Below are 17,125 nucleotides of genomic sequence, written 5' to 3'. Positions count from 1 at the left end.
GCTCCTGCCCACCTAGCAGTTCGAAAGCACGTCAAAGTACAAGTAGATAAATAGGTACCACTCCAGCAGGAAGGTAAACGGTGTTTCTGAGTGCTGCTCTGGTTCGCCAGAAGCGGCTTAGTCATGCTGGCCACATGACCCAGAAGCTGTACGCTGGCTCCCTCGGCCAGTAAAGCGAGATGAGTGCCGCAACCCCAGAGTCGTCCGCGACTGGACCTAATGGCCAGGGGTCCCTTTACCTTTACCTTATACTGCTTATTTATTCATATTTCTGAGTGGTACGCATAAAAACAATTCACAGAAAACCTATTCATTGAATTGTAGAGTTGAAAGGGACCACAAGAGTCATCTAGTCCAACCCCCTCCAATGCAGGACTCTTTTGCTCAGTGTTGGGCTCAAACCCATAACCCTGAGATTAAAAGTCCCATGCTCTACTGACCGAGCTATCCCAGCAGTCAAAATTAATTGCCCAAACAGGGACATGGACCCTGGACCCTCAGATTAAAAGTCTGATGCTCTACCGACTGAGCTATCCAGGCAATAAGACAATAAAAATAATCATAAAACCAAATATTACCTTAAAATGCCTGATGGAACAAGAAAGTCTTATTCCTGGGCCTGAAGTTCAGTAAGGAAGGTGCCTGTCAACTCTCAGCTCCACCGTCTCGAGCACGGATTCTGGTAGTTACGAACCATGCATCTGAGCCATGGGAGACCACTAACAAAGACTGTCCCCCAAACCTCAGTGATAAGGCCGGGACATAATGGATCAGGCGGATATTAAGATAACCTGGACCCACACAGTAAAGAAAAAAATGCAGATTAAAAGCCAATTGTACTTTAGAGAGCTTTCCTACTGAGCATTTAAGCAAACGTTTAAAACATTTCTGTGGTGCAGATAATTTTACAATAGGGCAGAACATAAACCAATACCTGCTTTAGAAGACCCAAAATTTAAAGTTAGGTAATTACCTCAGGTCAAATGAATTAAAATCCACATAGAGAAAATGCGGAAGTCTTATTCATCATATCAGTAAATATTAAGAAGCTAGTTACAGGTAGGTAGCCGTGTTGGTCTGCCGTAGTCGAAACAAAATAAAAAAATTCCTTCCAGTAGCACCTTAGAGACCAACTAAGTTTGTTATTGGTATGTGCTTTTGTGTGCATGCACACGTCTTCAGATACACCTGAAGATGTGTGTATGCACATGAAAGGTCATGCCAATAACAAACTTAGTTGGTCTCTAAGGTGCTACTGGAAATATTTTTTTTATTAAGAAACTAGTTATTACTAATTTCTTGGATATGTATTAACAAATTATCATTTGCGCTATTTGTCTGTCAGTCATTTCCACCAAGGGAACTAATATTGATATGACAGTTTCATGTAACAATCTATTTTAAATGTAAAAGTTTTTCAGTTCTAATACGTATGAAATCAAGATTTAACTTTAAAAAGTTAAATTAAAAACCCACACTAATACTCTGAAATGCTTGGAAACCTTGAAAATGTTCTTCTAAATCCTTTTGATGGAAAAGGAGTAGGCCTGGAATGTTTGTGTGTGTGGAAGGAGACAACTTCTGTCATATGACTGAAAACCTTTAATTCAACAACTTGCCAGTATGTGCCAGAACTAATGACAATTGATTTACATTTGTTTCAAGTAACTGCAAAAAAAAAAAAAACCATACTGGGGAGGGAATTGGCCTTACAATAAATTGTATGCTCTCTCTGCTATGGTTTTCTGCAGAGGGCTGCCAAGTAACTGAAGTTTTCACTTCTTTTTCAACTGAGGAAGGGAAAAAGGCCCTTAGTGTAATGGCTTCTCTCACTGGTACATCTGCAGTATGTTACACCTCACCTGAATCAAAGTGAAAAAGGAAAGCTGTCTAATAGCAGGTCCTATTTACACCAGATATCAGAGAGCAGGAGAGGTGAATATGAGAGCAGTGCGAGGAAATGTCAGCCTGAGCTGAGGAGGGAAGCCTTTGTGAAGTTTGGTATGTTCGTGTAAGAGCAAAATGTCAGTCAATTCTGCTTTCTTTGCTCAGGGAACACCAGCCAACACTACAAGGAGGCAACTGCAATTCTTACCTAGATTGCTTTGTGAAATGCTGACATCTTCTTCCCAGCTTGTTCTTGATCCCAGCATTAAAACCTATCTACTCAGGTGCTAGGAATGGGCAGGTGGGGGTATCCTGCCATCATGGCGGTTGGCCAAAGTCACCCAAAGATTTAGATTATTATAGGATGTCAACAATTTGCATACATGTTGAGAGGTGAGTGTCAATGATGCATGTGCCATTTGGCAAACCTTAGCACCAAATCTTATTTGATGAAATAATTGATTATTATTGGGAGAGGGTTGGTAAGGTGGTTTCAGCACTGTCTCATTGGGTCCTTTAATAATAATAATAATAATAATAATAATAATAATAATAATAATAATAATAATAATAATAAATTTATTTGTACCCCACCCTTGTAGAAAGGAATTAGTGCTGTTCTTGGGGTTTCTTAAATTGGTGAGGAACTGGGTACCAAAACAACCGGTTGCAATTGGGAGACACCAGAACAGCGTGCAGGAATGTAAGTGCAATGGCTTTGTTTGTTTTCCCTGTCTCGAAGGCAATAAAATGCATTTATTTTACTCATTTGTATATAAACAGTGGGAGGAGAACGGTGATGATTCCAAACTCATCTTTTAGAGGCCAATGTTCAGCAAGAAGACTTCTCTCCTTCTACTGCCTTACGGAGAGGTTTGTTGGCATTTTAATTTTGTTTCTAGGAAAACGCCTGGCGTGCTACAGACTCTGTTTGTTCTGTCTTTCCTTTCTTTCCCCTCCACATTGCTTATCTGAATATATATGCCTGCCCTTTGCTCAGATTTATGGGTTGGGGCAGTGCTGTGTGTATTTACAGTCTCCTGACCTGAAGACCTGGAGCTGAACAAGCGAGGGAGGAAACCAGGGCCCGTTCCATAAACAGAGACAGATATGAGGGGGAGGAAGGAGGCGCTGCTAGCACTTAACATTTTTAACTTCTTGACCAAGTGAAGGAATTAGCGATTAGATTAGAGGCAAAGAAAAATGAGAAACACGGTTAAAGATCTTTTGGGGGAGTAAGAGATCTGTTTGGGATCTGGGGTGTATTCTGCGTTTCTTAAGAGAGAACAAACGCCCAGATAGCCATAATGAACTTATTCAAGTTGTTAAAAATAAATAAATCAAGGTATGAACAAGATTTCAAAAGTTTTAAAGGCATTTCGGTCAGAGACACTCTTTCTTTAGGTGAAATAAAAGGAAATCTTTTAAATGCAGGCCAAGGTGGAAATGCAAGCTGTTACTGAGGCAGAGTTTGGTCATTATGAATATCTCCTATTTTTCATGTTTCTTTCAGAGTTTTGAGTCAAGGCTTGTTTCGGATAAGATGAGCTGAAGCTAAAAATGGGGATGTCTTCACATTGTAGGCAGCGAATGCTGAAAAAGTGACAGTGATCTGAATTTGTAAAGGAAACGTAAGTTTGAAGAGAACCTGCAATTCACGCAATTGCAACACCGTGTTACTGTGATGAGCATTTTGGATGAAGCACTAAACAAAATGGCATTTGTTTATTTCAGATTCCCTTTCACTATAAACAAACCAATGACTAAGTATCATAGATATATCTAAGCAGACACCAATATTTGAATATTTATTTTACAAACATGTCATAAAAGTTTATTTTACAGACATTTCTTAAAATTGAAATTGTCTTTTTTTGGTCCAGGGGCAGCAATTCTGCTGTAGTATATTATTTCCCATTACTTCAAAGGTGTCCTCGTTCTATTTAAAACAAGTTGCAGGCACACTTGCCCTCTCTTTAAAACCTGGATAATCCGTTTTAAGCTTTGCTATTTGAGAGAGTCTGCTTCTCACTCATCAGATATGGCACATTCAAATGCATTAAATTTCAGGCTATACTTTTTACAAGTACTCATCCTGGGTGAGTGGAAAGAATTGGTTCGTGAGGCGTTATTAGCTGTGAACCCCACACCTGGGTAGCAAACTCAGACGAGTCTACAGTTAAGAGATTGGGTCTACTTTTTAATAAATGTAAGAATTTGGTATTGTTCGCACTGGTGCAAAACTGAGAAGGGCTTAATAAGCAAATGGATGACTGAGGCAGAAGCAGGTGAGCAACGTAATGTGCAAAAAAACAACCACCACATTCCTCCCTGGAATTTGTTTATTTTTAAATGTTTTAGGGTCAACATTGCGGCTCCCTGCTTGCAACGAAGCAGGCTTGCAAATGCAGGCGAGGGAGGCTCTGCCTGTGAGAATTTTGGAGGTGATTACTCAGCTTCTAACCTCTTCTGCTTTATTGTTTGTGCCGTTCTCCGTTTGCCAATCAAATAATTCTGCTGCTGGGCCCCCCCCCTTTTTTCGTATGGTGCATCCCGTAGCAACAGTACATTTGGCTGCAACCATTCCGAACGGAGACCCATCTCTCTATGCCAGGGGAGGGGGGGGAAGCACCACAAAGAACATTGAGATGAATTACTCCATTTTATGAGCCATAAAAGTTTTATTCATCTTGACACTGAAACAGGTTTAGGCAGTGAGTTGACACGCCTTAAATAAATAAGTGGAATTAATTCCCCTGCTCTTGAAACAATAGGAGCATGCCTGTACAGCGGGACAGCTGCCCACGTTGTTTCTCGTTGCAGCTTGATATTGATATTATTTGTGTGTGTTTCTGCGCATCTTCCTCTGGGGTCCGCTTGATCCACTTCAGATTCTTAGCCTGTTTTATTAGAGGTTGGAAAAGGTTCAAGACCTGGTTGTACCAGCGCTCCCACCGACAGCTCAGGAACCAGTTTGGCGTCTGGTTTGTCTGTTGTTTTACTGCTGACCTTCAAATCAACTTTCACCCCTGACCCTCGGAGACATCTATCATGACAAGAAGCTGTTTAACACAAATGGTGCCCATTTATAGGGGAAGAGAGTCCGAAAATTTCCTTTTTATGAAGAATTGGGGGGGGGTGCGCTGCGTTGTGTGTTTGCAGTATTATTATTATTATTATTATTATTATTATTATTATTATTATTATTCTACCCTTTCTTTTCTCACTCACCACAGGTGAAATGCCTCCTAGCAGCTGGCTTATGAAATAATGTGAGGGGAGGCCTTAATGAGCTGAAAGCACTCTCAGCTGGAGATAAATATATGCAAATGAGATGCACAAACAAAGGCGCCTGGACAGAGAAATATCTGCAATTCCGGCAAAATGCTGCCTGCAGCTCGAAGATGAACAGCTTTGATAAAATGGTAACAGAAAGCACCTTTTTATCCCGCAGCTTGTTTTACATTGCAATAGTGACATTGTCATTGTGACCCATCGGAGCAGGGCAGAGGTTTCTGCGCTGTTTGGAGCAGGGGGGGACAAGGGGGTGGGAGTCTTTAAACACTTGTTTTTAAGACATTCATGAAATATAATCAATGTGCTTATTTTGTTTTGGAAATGGGTATTTATTTTTTTTCTCGCTGGAGATGGTCAGGTTTATTTTACCTCTTCTTTGAGGACACTGCATTCAATACTGTGTTGTTTTGGGTTATTTCACCTGCCAGTAAATGTTGCTGCATAAGGAAGATTAATTTGTTGTTTGAGATTTTACGGGGAGAAAACTCCCAAGTGGACAGCTAGTGAGAATCAGCATTGGGGCAAGAGAAGGTGTGGAGAAAACAGGCACTTTAAACGTTTGCGGGGAAAGCACCCAAACAGGCAACATTAATGAAGGCAATCACGTCTCTAAATTCAAAGACAGACATGGAACATGCTGATTTTAATAAGCTTTTAAAGGCAGTCTCTAACTTTCCAAAGGCTTCCTTTGCAATGTGATTGTTTGGGATTCATATATTGCCAAACACATTCACTTAAATATGTTTCCAAAGCATACGGTGGAAGTACCATATCTTTAAGAAAACGTGTTGGCTTAACGTCTGAACTTTTTGCAGATTTAAGGACATTCTCAGAACAACACACTCTGCATGACTGAGCCATGTAAAGTTTAACTTCAACCCATCTATTTTTGCTTAGCAATTTTTGATATTTAAATCCTCGTTGGATATAAAAATATAATTTAGAAGCTTGTAAAAAAAAAGTTGCATGAATCAGTAATGTATAAATCTAAACATAATATACTGGTACCTAACCTTGTAAATGATACTTTTATATGGACTTGTTCATTCAGGAATTGTCCTTCAATTTTTTGTACATAGAAAAAAAATCATTTTAAAGTCTGGGTGTTTGCAGCTGCTACTACGAAAGTTCCAAATTTTGGAGTCTCAAATCATTCCCCTCACCACACACACATTTAGTTATCTGTTTGGGAGAGCTTCAAAAAAATTTTAATACAGTCATATAGATACAGATGAAAATAAGCATTTCCACGTGCCTTGTGCCTGTGTACACATGTATGTGATATTTTCATAGCATACAATACTCTCTTATTAATCCTAGTTTCTGTGTCTTTGGAGCTTCAAGAGTTAAACGAAGCCTGGGTGTATTAAGGAGGTTTTCTCCTCCCACCCAGGTTTGAAGCGACTGCATTATTACATTCAGTTGCTGTTGTTTAGAAAGGGCAAACAGCATCTTAGGCACAGAACGATGAAATTACAGCTGAGATTTAGGTTAGCAAAAGCAGCCTTCCGCAGGCTTTTATGATTCATTATTTCCCATTAAATACAGTATTAGAAATGTACACCAGATAGCTCATGGTTGCTGCTCTCAGAGCACATTATCTATATTACACAGGCCTGGGGAGCAGAATTAGAAAACTTTTGGGGAATGAGCAATATGTGTTTGCTGATAGAAGTACCATATGGCTCATCTTCATCAATTGCTTTCATTGCGACTCGGATGCTGAAGAAATTAAAGTTTTATTTGATGTGGCACAGCTTAATGAACTGTCTTCTGTTAGGAAAATTGAATATGTTTCCTGTTATTTGAGTGCAGAGCCCTCACGGTTTGCAGCTGATGAGGGATGCATTATGTATTGTTTATTTAGCATTTTAAAAACAAAAGCAAAAATCCTGAAGAAAAAACTGTTTTGCATTGAAGTTATATTTTCAAATTTTTATCCGTGTATTGCTTTACCTCATCCTCACATTCAATTTATTTTCTGCTTATTGTTTAAATGCCAGAATGATTGTATGTTTTAAAATGGTCTTTGATATGCAGTGTATATTATATATCTTGTCTAATTCCCACATTATCATTTTTAAGGAATATAGAATCACCATTAATAAGAAGGAAACACATCTTATCAGTTTGATTTGCTTAACTTTTGATGACGTTGTTTCCATCCCACCACGACTGAGGAGTTTTAAATGCTTCAGCAGTTTGTGTTGAGATCTGGTTTCTATGAACATAAATGCCAAAAATGGGACAAAGGAAAAATCTATATGACTGTCCCCAGAACTCTGAAAATGTCTGAACATTTTCTAAAGGAGACATCTGTGGATTGCAAGACATTGTTATAAAGTTGCACCAAGCTGTTAATGGCAACATGGTCAAAATGGTAAGGGAATATAATGAAACTATTATCCAATGGTCTCTTTCCATTCAGGTTAATTAAGTTCCAGCAACAGAGATGAATTTGGCATAAAAACTGTAAATATAAAACGTTTAAAATGGTGAGAAGCAATCAAACACAAAAGATAACGTTTGACATTTGTAGCAAAGTTGTATATTACGGTAGTTAAGTCACTAATTAGTGGCTCAACACAGACATGTTTTAATTTGGGGGGGGGAGAGGCATTTGAATAACTGGAAATTTTCCAAGGTCTTTGAGAGTCAGCTTTGATCAAAGAAAAGGAACCCCCCTCCTTCTCCTAAAGCTTTTCTGTACTTGCATATCAACCATAAATAAATAAACTTTAAAAATGAAAACGTTTAGATGAGCCCATTTTTCCACATCTTGCAACACTCGAGAGTTATTTTTTCAAATGTAAAAAGCTATTTGTCACTTGCCTCTTCCGGTTTTTAATTATTTATTTTATTTTTGATGGAATCTGGCAAATACTACCATTATACAAATTCTGTTGGAATCCAAATACTATCCATTAAAAGAACACTTTCTGTTATGTTTATAGTATTTGTGCCAAAACTTGCAGCTTTTGCTCAGGAAAACTTTTACGACTGACATCACAAGGCAGTTCATATGAGGAGTGTCTTTGTCTTTTGCTGAATAGCTGTTGGGCAATTCCAGGATACTACATAGAAACCTGTCTTGGAGAAGAAATGGTGATATCCTCCTTTGTTTTTCGTGCTACACTTGCCATCTTTAAGCAGTCACAACTGTCTTTCCCTGTGATCTAGAATTAACTAAATTGCAATGAAACAGACGCAAACATGCAGAGCAAGGGCTGCTGAAGCCACACAAAAAGTTTGGTTTAAAACAGTGGCGTTTCTTAGTGAAGAAGATGGCGCGTTTTATGAAACCCTGTTCCATGACAGGCACCTCCTTTGAGGAACACTATTATGCATTGTTATCAGCGCGGTGTAATTTGACTGTTGACAAAGTATCTGTGGCAGTGAGAATGAAAGCAGTTAGAAGTGTGTCGGATTGTAATCAAAAAGATGCTTAGCTGTGCAACGCTGCTTCTTGAGCAGATTTGAATCAACATTGCCTTGAGGGGACATGCACATACAAAAAAAAAAGTCCATTAATTTTTAGTGAGAAAATTAGAGTGGCACTTGATGAAGTGAAATTTGACATGCGTTAATTGCTCCACAGCTCTTCTAATTAGAGATTTTCAAATTCTTTTACTCCTGTCAAAGTGATGCCACATTGTCTTAGTGGACAAAGAGTAAAATTGCAAATTGGGCGGATCAACATGGAGTAATAAGACTTGCTTGTGCTTTATTTTGCTAATGTCAGGATTTGAATTTTGTGGCTCTGCTTACAAAAGTGAGGCAGGAAACTAACAGAGAAAAGAGCATTTTGTTGCAACATATATATGTACAATAAAACAACTTTCAGTTGCTGTCTCATCAAACCTGAATGGAAAAGGAAAAATACAATGTACTGAATTTTGAACTACACCTTCTTAGCCTAATTCACGGCTTAGTAAATATGAATTGCTGCTATATTGAATTTAACAGGGTTAAACCTGATGTAAGTCACAGTATCCACTTCAACTGGGCTGTGGATCAGGCTGCTAATAGCTTATCTTAAGCCGTATGACCTCTTCAATTCGATTTTTGTCTGTATTAAAACAAATAGGGAAGTGCAGGGGACGCATTGGTTCTTAATGTACATTTTAAATATGCAGTTTAATAACTGAAGACAAACAAGAATACAGTGAAATTCGCATTTTCTCTAGGGCAGAAACACAAGTAAGCTGAACCATGCCTCTGGTGTTATCTTGTGAAATAGTAAATGTACAGTATTGCAAATGCAAAATGGATCTTAAAGGGTGATTTTAAAGATGCTGCTCTTTGCTAGCCCTTGAACCCTTTCTTAATTCATTAACTTATTGAATTTTTTTTTTCAATTTTCCATTTTCGTGCAATAACAATATTAATGCTAGGGCCAAGGCTTGATTGGAGCTAAATTACTTGTTACCTGCTGGCATTTATTTATATGGCATTGAATTATAAAGCTTTGCTATTGTCATGCCTTGGGCGAATTGTTTATGACACCAGTAATAGGAGTAATTGTTATTGTTGAAATTACCTGTCAGCTCCCCATAGCAGTGGCCCTTGTCCCACTGACAAATAGTGACAGGGGAGAGGGATCCTCCACGCGTCCTCCTGATGACTTCTCCTCTGATAATAAAGAGTGCAGGGCCTCTGATAATTTGCCTGTCACTGCTGAGTGTGGCTTAGAGAGAGTTGGCCAAATTGTTGTCATTCACTTTGACAAAGACAGCAAAATGCTCTTGAGCAGGAGGGAGGTTTATCAAAATAAATGAAATTGCTTACACATCCTTTGTTTAGATTCCACCCCCTTCCCAGTGCCTTTGTATGAGCCTTTTAAAATTGCAATACATTTCTTATCATGGCTACTCGAATCCTCTGCGTGCCACAAGAAGAAGCCTTTGGCAACTTGCTGTCTGCTAAGCAAGAAATATTCTCAAAAGGCGAATCCACCCAGAATGGTTAGTTACACTGAGCTCAATAATTATAAGCAAAATGTTTGGTTCTTTTAAACCAGCTGTTTGTTTGTTGTTGCATGTTGTCATGTGTGTGTTTATCCCCCACACCCTCCGGTTTTGGTTTTTTTTATATATAACTTCAGGCAAAAAGCTCATAAACAGATTACCGCTTTTAACACTGAAATTGCAGTGATGCTCAGCTTCTGCCTCCTTAAATCATGATGTGTTCCTCGGAAACCGGGACTCTTCCTACAACACCATGTGATTCCTGCACAGAAATTAGTATGTCCTCTAGAGGAAAAGCTTTAGCATCTTAATAAGCAAGGACTGTTTTCAGTCACAGGGAATTGGTGCTCACAAGGAATGCTGTGCAGCGAAGACTTTTGCTTTTCTTAAATCCTCTGCCTGGCCGGTGGAATTGGGATGATGTGGGCTGCAGAGAATGGTCGTATCTGTCAGATGTTTTTAACCAATTGGATTGTGCTATTACTGAGAAGTGTGCTCTGATTTCTTCAACACATTTGCCAGCTTATAGCTGCCAAAGCTGATCGTACATTTACGATGTTCCAAACAGGATATCCTTATAAACTCCCTCTCGGTCCAGTTGAATGGATGAGGCCGATCCCTTCTTTTAACCCATTGTTCTGTGATAGCAATAATTACCTGTATCTTGGTCTCCGTCAGCTGGCCAGATCAGTATACTTTGCCTCAAGGGCTCCTTAAGCTTGTCCTTATCTGATGAGGAAAACCTATTTAACAAGTCACTGTTGTTGCATAATTTCCTTGGCTCTGACAATGTGGTTTTGTGGATGTAAATATCTGCAGATGAGAGCTGACTGTACACAGCTGGGACAGGCATTTGTTTACACGGATGCTGTTTCTTCTGAAATCAGGTTTGAATCCTGAGAGAACTTGTGGGTGTGATGCTAATCCACTTCACATGGCTCAAGGGGGATAACCACACAAGAAAACAAAATGTTTGATCCACAAACCAGTTAAACTCCCCTGCTTGGATTTTGGCCTGTCAATAGCAAAGCCTTAAACTGTCTATTCTAGAAAATGGTCTCATTGGAGTAAAAAAGGAGAGCTCCAAAAGTAAGTGTTTTATATATGCCAATTAGCTGTAGAGGATTTTCTTGAGAGTCCTGTGGAAGTTAGCAGGACTAAATCCACCTAAATCTAATATATTAAGCTGCTTGATAGACATTCTGAGGGAAAAAATGATTTTAGCAAAATTATCAGGTACATTGATTTTTACCCTCAAAATGAGCATAGTGAGTTAAAAGCCGACAGCATTCATTTAAGTGGAGAAATACTGTGATTTGTATGTAAAAAAAAATGAAACGTCCTACATTTGATTAAAAACACTTTCTTAAAAAAACATTACAGATATTTGTGGATCAATATTTTAAAGATTCCTGTTTCACTTCATGTAATGAAGAGGATATATCCTTAAAGTGCTGAAAGGCTAATAAAGCCTAAGATTCAGGTAGCTGGTTGTTGTTGTTGTTGTTGTTGTTGCATAGTATAATCTGGAGGCGGGGGCTAGTTGAGAGCAACATATGTAGTCCCAAGAGGAAAAATACAATGGAAGATGAAGATATATATTTAAAAACTTGACATATTTCATTGCTTCACTTATCTGTACCAGTTGATGTATTCTTTTATTAGGTTTCCTAGAAATCTGTGCCATGTTTTTTTCTCCCTAAAATCACAATACATCTTAAATGGATTGCATTATTCCAGCTCACTTTGACGTGCACTTATTAACTGTACTTCTGCTTTTATCTTTCCTCTCCCTGCCCCTCCAGCAAGCACTGAACTATATATAATTGCATGTGGAAATGCAAATGTAAACTTTTAAACAATAAAAATTGGCTATGAAGGTGTATTATTAAAGTGAAAGAACAGCAAATCCATTCCTTTTTCCTTCCATGAGGGATCTTGCAACCTTCCATCCTTGTCAAGGGAGATTGGACGAATCACTTTTACTGTTCTAAATAAGGCAATGCAATGTTAAGAAAAACGTCAGAAACAAATCTCTCCGGATTAAAGTAACATTTCTGCATCATGTCAGCCTCAATAGCCATGCTTAATTTTTTGCATAAATTTGGTGAGCTATTCCTTGCTTAATGTTCAACATATAAACAAACAACAATTATTATTATATGTTTAAGATTGCTGTGGATGATAATACACAGTGAGCATTGTTGTTTTTCTAACCTTGTGTTATTTTTCAGGATGCATTTTGTTATAGGCTATAAATAAACTGTAAACTATACAATAACCCATAAAAGAAACTTTATGTAATTTAATATGAATGTGCAGCTTAGGGAGGAAAGGAGGGGGATGATAAGTTCCCCCCCCCCAAGTTACTCCCATGTTATTTTTTTGAATAAACTGGATTAACTGTACTTAGAACAGCAGATAAGGAACATATTTCTGTTGGCTGAAAACATTCTTGAGGATTTACACAATCATTGCAATGCGTTTATGATTTTGGAGCTGCGTTTTCATATTTATGGAGTATGGAGCACACATATAATAAAGAACATTCACCTACCAAAATCTGGAATAAGAAGTTCATAAATTTAAAAAACGTAAAATTACATTTTAAAAAGGGCTCCCTCCCTCCCCCGCCCCATGAATCCATGCTGAGAGCACCTGCTCTAACTCCTGATTTGTTGTAACCTAAATCTTCTACAGAAGTACAGACTCTGAAGCATCAGGCTTGCGAAATTATAGATAATAGTAAAACCAAATGGCAAACAAAATATAAGGTTGACTCTTTTAGGCAAATGGGTTTCAGTGGCCAATTCTTCCCCCCCCCAGCCCTGCTGCCCTAAAAAATGAGAGGTGTTTTTTTTAAAAAAATAAAAAAAGAATTTAGACAAATTTGCCTCTTAACCTTTAAAGATTTTCTGCCTATGCCTGTATGTCCTTTATTGCATTAATTTTTTATTTAAATTACACCATTAACTGGATATGAATTTATCAAGAATACATATATTGATTTATAAAACACTATCATTAATTATTATAATAGCTAGATGTGGCTGGTATTACAAAGCCATTTAAAGGTTTTTAATATAACTCGGACATACATAGATAGATAGACATTATGGACAAGACTACAATTTAAACTGGCTACCAACAGTTAATGAAATCCATGATTTATATTCTGCTTGAGAGACTGATTAGGTTGTTGCTTTGTAAAACTATTTACTTTTGTGTCATTTTTCAAAGAACGTCTCATTTAAAAAAGAAGAAGCCAAATAAAATATCATCCCAAATTCACCCAATAGTGGTTTAAATGCTGGGAATATTTTATAATAGGAGTTTGGATATGTATCCTACATGCACATTCCAATTTTAGTGTTCTGTACAATTTCACATGCTCCTCTGCTGAAACAATTTTCTCTTTGGTTTTAAAAGATTATCACATGTATCTTACTCTGTAAAGTGCCCTGCTGATATAGATTTCCTAGGGTATACAGAGATATAAATATAGATATAATTTTAAATTGTGGAAAAAAATGGGACTTACCCAAATGCTGCATAACAGACAGTCACAGAAAAGAGTTTGATTTAAATTGCAATCTGAAACAAAGAGGAAGGGAGGCACAAATAAGGAATGATCTAAAGAAGGCCAAAGCATAGAAGACTTTCATATTTCTGACAGTGCGTGAGTCAGTTATGCAGCAAAGCTTTACATCTTTTCATTTTCAGTGTTTCTGAGCTGCTTGGTCGCATGAATCTCTGTATATGAAACACTCCTTTCTGAAAAACGTGTGTTACCGGTATACTGTGCTTTTGCCGTCAGCTAGGCAAACCTAAAAGCTATCTGAGGAGATTATCTTCATCTGATGAGTCTAACAATTGTCAGCCATCCCTTAGGGTTAACCAATAGGCTCTTTCCAGGCTATCCTATGTATTAACCATTCTGATGCTGAAATGTTTTTTTAATATATATTTATGGCATTTGGCCTTTCCCCAGGCATGGTGTGTTGGTTTATATGTATGCAGAACCCAGTTAAGTTAAAAGACTACTTCCTTGCATGTGTCTTCAGCCATCATGTGACTTAGGCATATGCCTTGAGTGTTTTAACGAACCAGCCAGCTTCCGCTCAACTCTCTCCAAATTATCTGACCTTAAATAAAATGCGAACTCTTACAACTTGATTCTTTTCTTTCCAGGTGATATTAATCCATAGTCCCCTGTATAACAACCTTACGAAACATATTGCTATTAGATTTTCAAAAAAGTTATTTAAAGATGGTGGCTCATCTTTCATCTGTATTCATATTTAGAGGAAACCTCCTTGGTTCTGGGAAACTGCTGATTGCAATGCAACAGGATGGAGCACATTGGGCATGTGGCTATCCACAGGGGGCCGCTGGGTTGTGTAGAGGACCTCCTATATATGTACTGCTGGCTGTGAGTTATACAAGGAACACCCAGTCCAGGATGATAACATCGTAATTGTGGCTGCTGTGAACTGGCCACAATGTGGACTGGCTGACTCACTTCTCACTACTGTCAGCCCCTGGTCAGTATAAAAGGCTTCCCAGCCTCCACTCGTCCTACAATAGTGAGTGTCGAGCCGTGCCTTAATACCGACATGGACTGCAACACATGTGTTGCGGTTGTACCACTGTGCACATCGCCAGGCCTTCTGGGCACAAGAACCTACGCTGCATCACCCTTGCCTTTAGGTAGCTGGCCAAGAATGACATGGCACATCCATGCGCGTAGCTAGGATTTATGTTATGGAGGGCTGGACACCCACCTGTCATCATCCTCTGTCTAGCAAATTCAGAATGAAATGTCTGAACAACAGTTGTTTTAAATTACTCTCTTTTGACACACACACACCCCACCAAGCGCTCAGAAAAATCTGTCAAAACCTTTCTACAACTTCTACTTTTAGTTAAGTGTTTTTATTTATTAACGATGTGGGGGGGAACAGCAAGCCCCCTGCCCATGGGCACATCATAGTTTTGGTCTGATAACAGGGATCTCCCCATCTCTATGCTCGGCAACACTGGTGTGCTGAAATAGCATTGCAACCAAGTAACTTGTTTATGCAGGTGACGACCTATATCCCATTAAATAAATGCTAAAGTTTTAATATGAAAGTCATCTTTAAAGGAAAGAGATCCTGTCCCAGATGCCACAGGTCCCCTATTTTCAAGAGGGGAACATCACACTTCATGGTATATCCATATAACAGAAGATGACAAGAAAGACAGACCAGGGAAAAATGGTGCGCATCAAAAAATATGTAGCTCTCACTCTGTATATTCCTTGTAATTTGAAGGTGTTGGTTCTTGGATGTTGTAGAAAATACATTTTTGGCGCAAAAAAATAAATTTATCTAGTAATTCCTTTACAGCTGCATACACAAGAACAGACACTGGCAGGAAACCACTCTCTAAAGGTATCTGCAAAGTACTCTTTAAAATGAGATTTAATCAAAGGAATCAACCAAAGTCTCTAGAATTATTTTCAAATGAATCAATTGAACAGATAGAAGCTAGAAAGTTGAGATGGATTGTGTAAAAGGGTTATTTTTACCAAATGGACTGTGGATTTTCCTGAAATATCCCACACCTTTAATGTAATAAAATACTCAAATGTTTCATACTTTTTAACACTGAGTTTGTGTGATTCATCTGGGATGTCTTTTCTTATGTGCATTTATTTCTCATTAGGGATCATCTGTCATTCAGCATCCTGGACACAACGTAACAATAATTTTATATTAATTTTTGCCTTCAGGATCTGCAACCTCTTTCCCAATATTCTTAACATGGAAGCAAATCCAGCTAATATCAGTGAAACATGCTTCAGACTGAATGAGCCTGTGACCACAGCCTTAGGACAAATGTCTTCAAACTTCTAAATGCAGAACACTTTCTTTAAAAACATGTCTTGAGATTTGGGGTAATGGTCCACATTACACAGAGACTACCAAAGCCCTCCCCGCCCGGATGAACCGTCTTGTGGTTCTAGGATTGGGCTACCCAGGCTTCAGAAAAGATCTTCAGCCATTGCAGCCCATGGACCAAACATTCACTTCCGCTGATTTGATCTGCATTTAGTGTTTCCGTAGATGAATAATTTCAGCAACCACAGCAGACAGCTGCTGATCACCAAGATATATCTCGCAACATGATGCAATTTATGCACAACTCGATTTGTAAGGGACCTTGATGGCCGTGTAGCAGAGCCCTCTGCTAAATACAGGATCTGTATTGGAACAAAGCGACTTGTTCACACATGTTAACTGTGGCCATGCCTGTACCACATAGGAAAGTAAAGGTAAAGTAAAGGTAAAGGGTCCAGTCGTGACCGACTCTGGGGTTGTGGTGCTCATCTCGCTTTATTGGCCGAGGGAGCCGGCGTACAGCTTCCGGGTCATGTGGCAAGCATGACTAAGCCGCTTCTGGCGAACCAGAGCAGCGCACGGAAACGCCGTTTACCTTCCCGCCGGAGCGGTACCTATTTATCTACTTGCACTTTGACATGCTTTCAAACTGCTAGGTTGGCAGGAGCAGGGACCAAAAAACGGGAGCTCACCCCGGCGCGGGGATTCGAACCGCTGACCTTCTGATCGGCAAGTCCTAGGCTCTGTGGTTTAACCCACAGCGCCACCCACGTCCCTTCACATAGGAAAGTACTGATGTAAATTGGGCTACATGCAAGTGCACAAGGCACTGGCCGCTTTATGGCCCTGGCAGGCAGAAGAAGTGTATTCTCACCATACAAATTGCTATTGGCTGCAGCCGGTGATGCAGCCCAATTTCCATAATTATAGCTGGTCTGGATCATACTGGGGTGGGGAGCTTGTGTGTGTGAACTTGCTTCCACTATGTTCTAATGGAGAGATTATGCATTCTCAAGTGTCTGATTTAGTCCATTCAAACCTTATGCCTCTGATCACAGCTACCTGATGGTATATTTACACAGGCTATAA

The 17,125-nt window shown here is 39.0% G+C and overlaps 1 long non-coding RNA gene and 1 other non-coding gene across 3 annotated transcripts; one reads left to right on the top strand and one right to left on the bottom strand.

The window, feature by feature from the left end:
* Window positions 1-467: 467 nt before the first annotated feature.
* Window positions 468-540, bottom strand: TRNAK-UUU (transfer RNA lysine (anticodon UUU)). The gene has a single exon. It is a non-coding gene; the product is annotated as a tRNA-Lys (tRNA).
* Window positions 541-3,387: 2,847 nt separating this feature from the next.
* On the top strand, window positions 3,388-15,800 carry LOC128409926 (uncharacterized). Of its 2 annotated transcripts, none has more exons than XR_008329342.1 (3): window positions 3,388-3,518; window positions 5,124-10,148; window positions 11,957-15,800. It is a non-coding gene; the product is annotated as an uncharacterized LOC128409926 (long non-coding RNA). The 2 variants fall into 2 exon arrangements; XR_008329343.1 differs by lacking the exon at window positions 3,388-3,518 and adding an exon at window positions 4,310-5,039.
* The last annotated feature ends 1,325 nt before the right edge of the window (window positions 15,801-17,125 follow it).

This window comes from Podarcis raffonei, chromosome 3, assembly GCF_027172205.1.
Source record: "Podarcis raffonei isolate rPodRaf1 chromosome 3, rPodRaf1.pri, whole genome shotgun sequence".
NCBI classification, from domain to species: Eukaryota; Metazoa; Chordata; class Lepidosauria; order Squamata; family Lacertidae; genus Podarcis; species Podarcis raffonei.
This window is presented reverse-complemented; position numbering and strand designations above follow the sequence as displayed.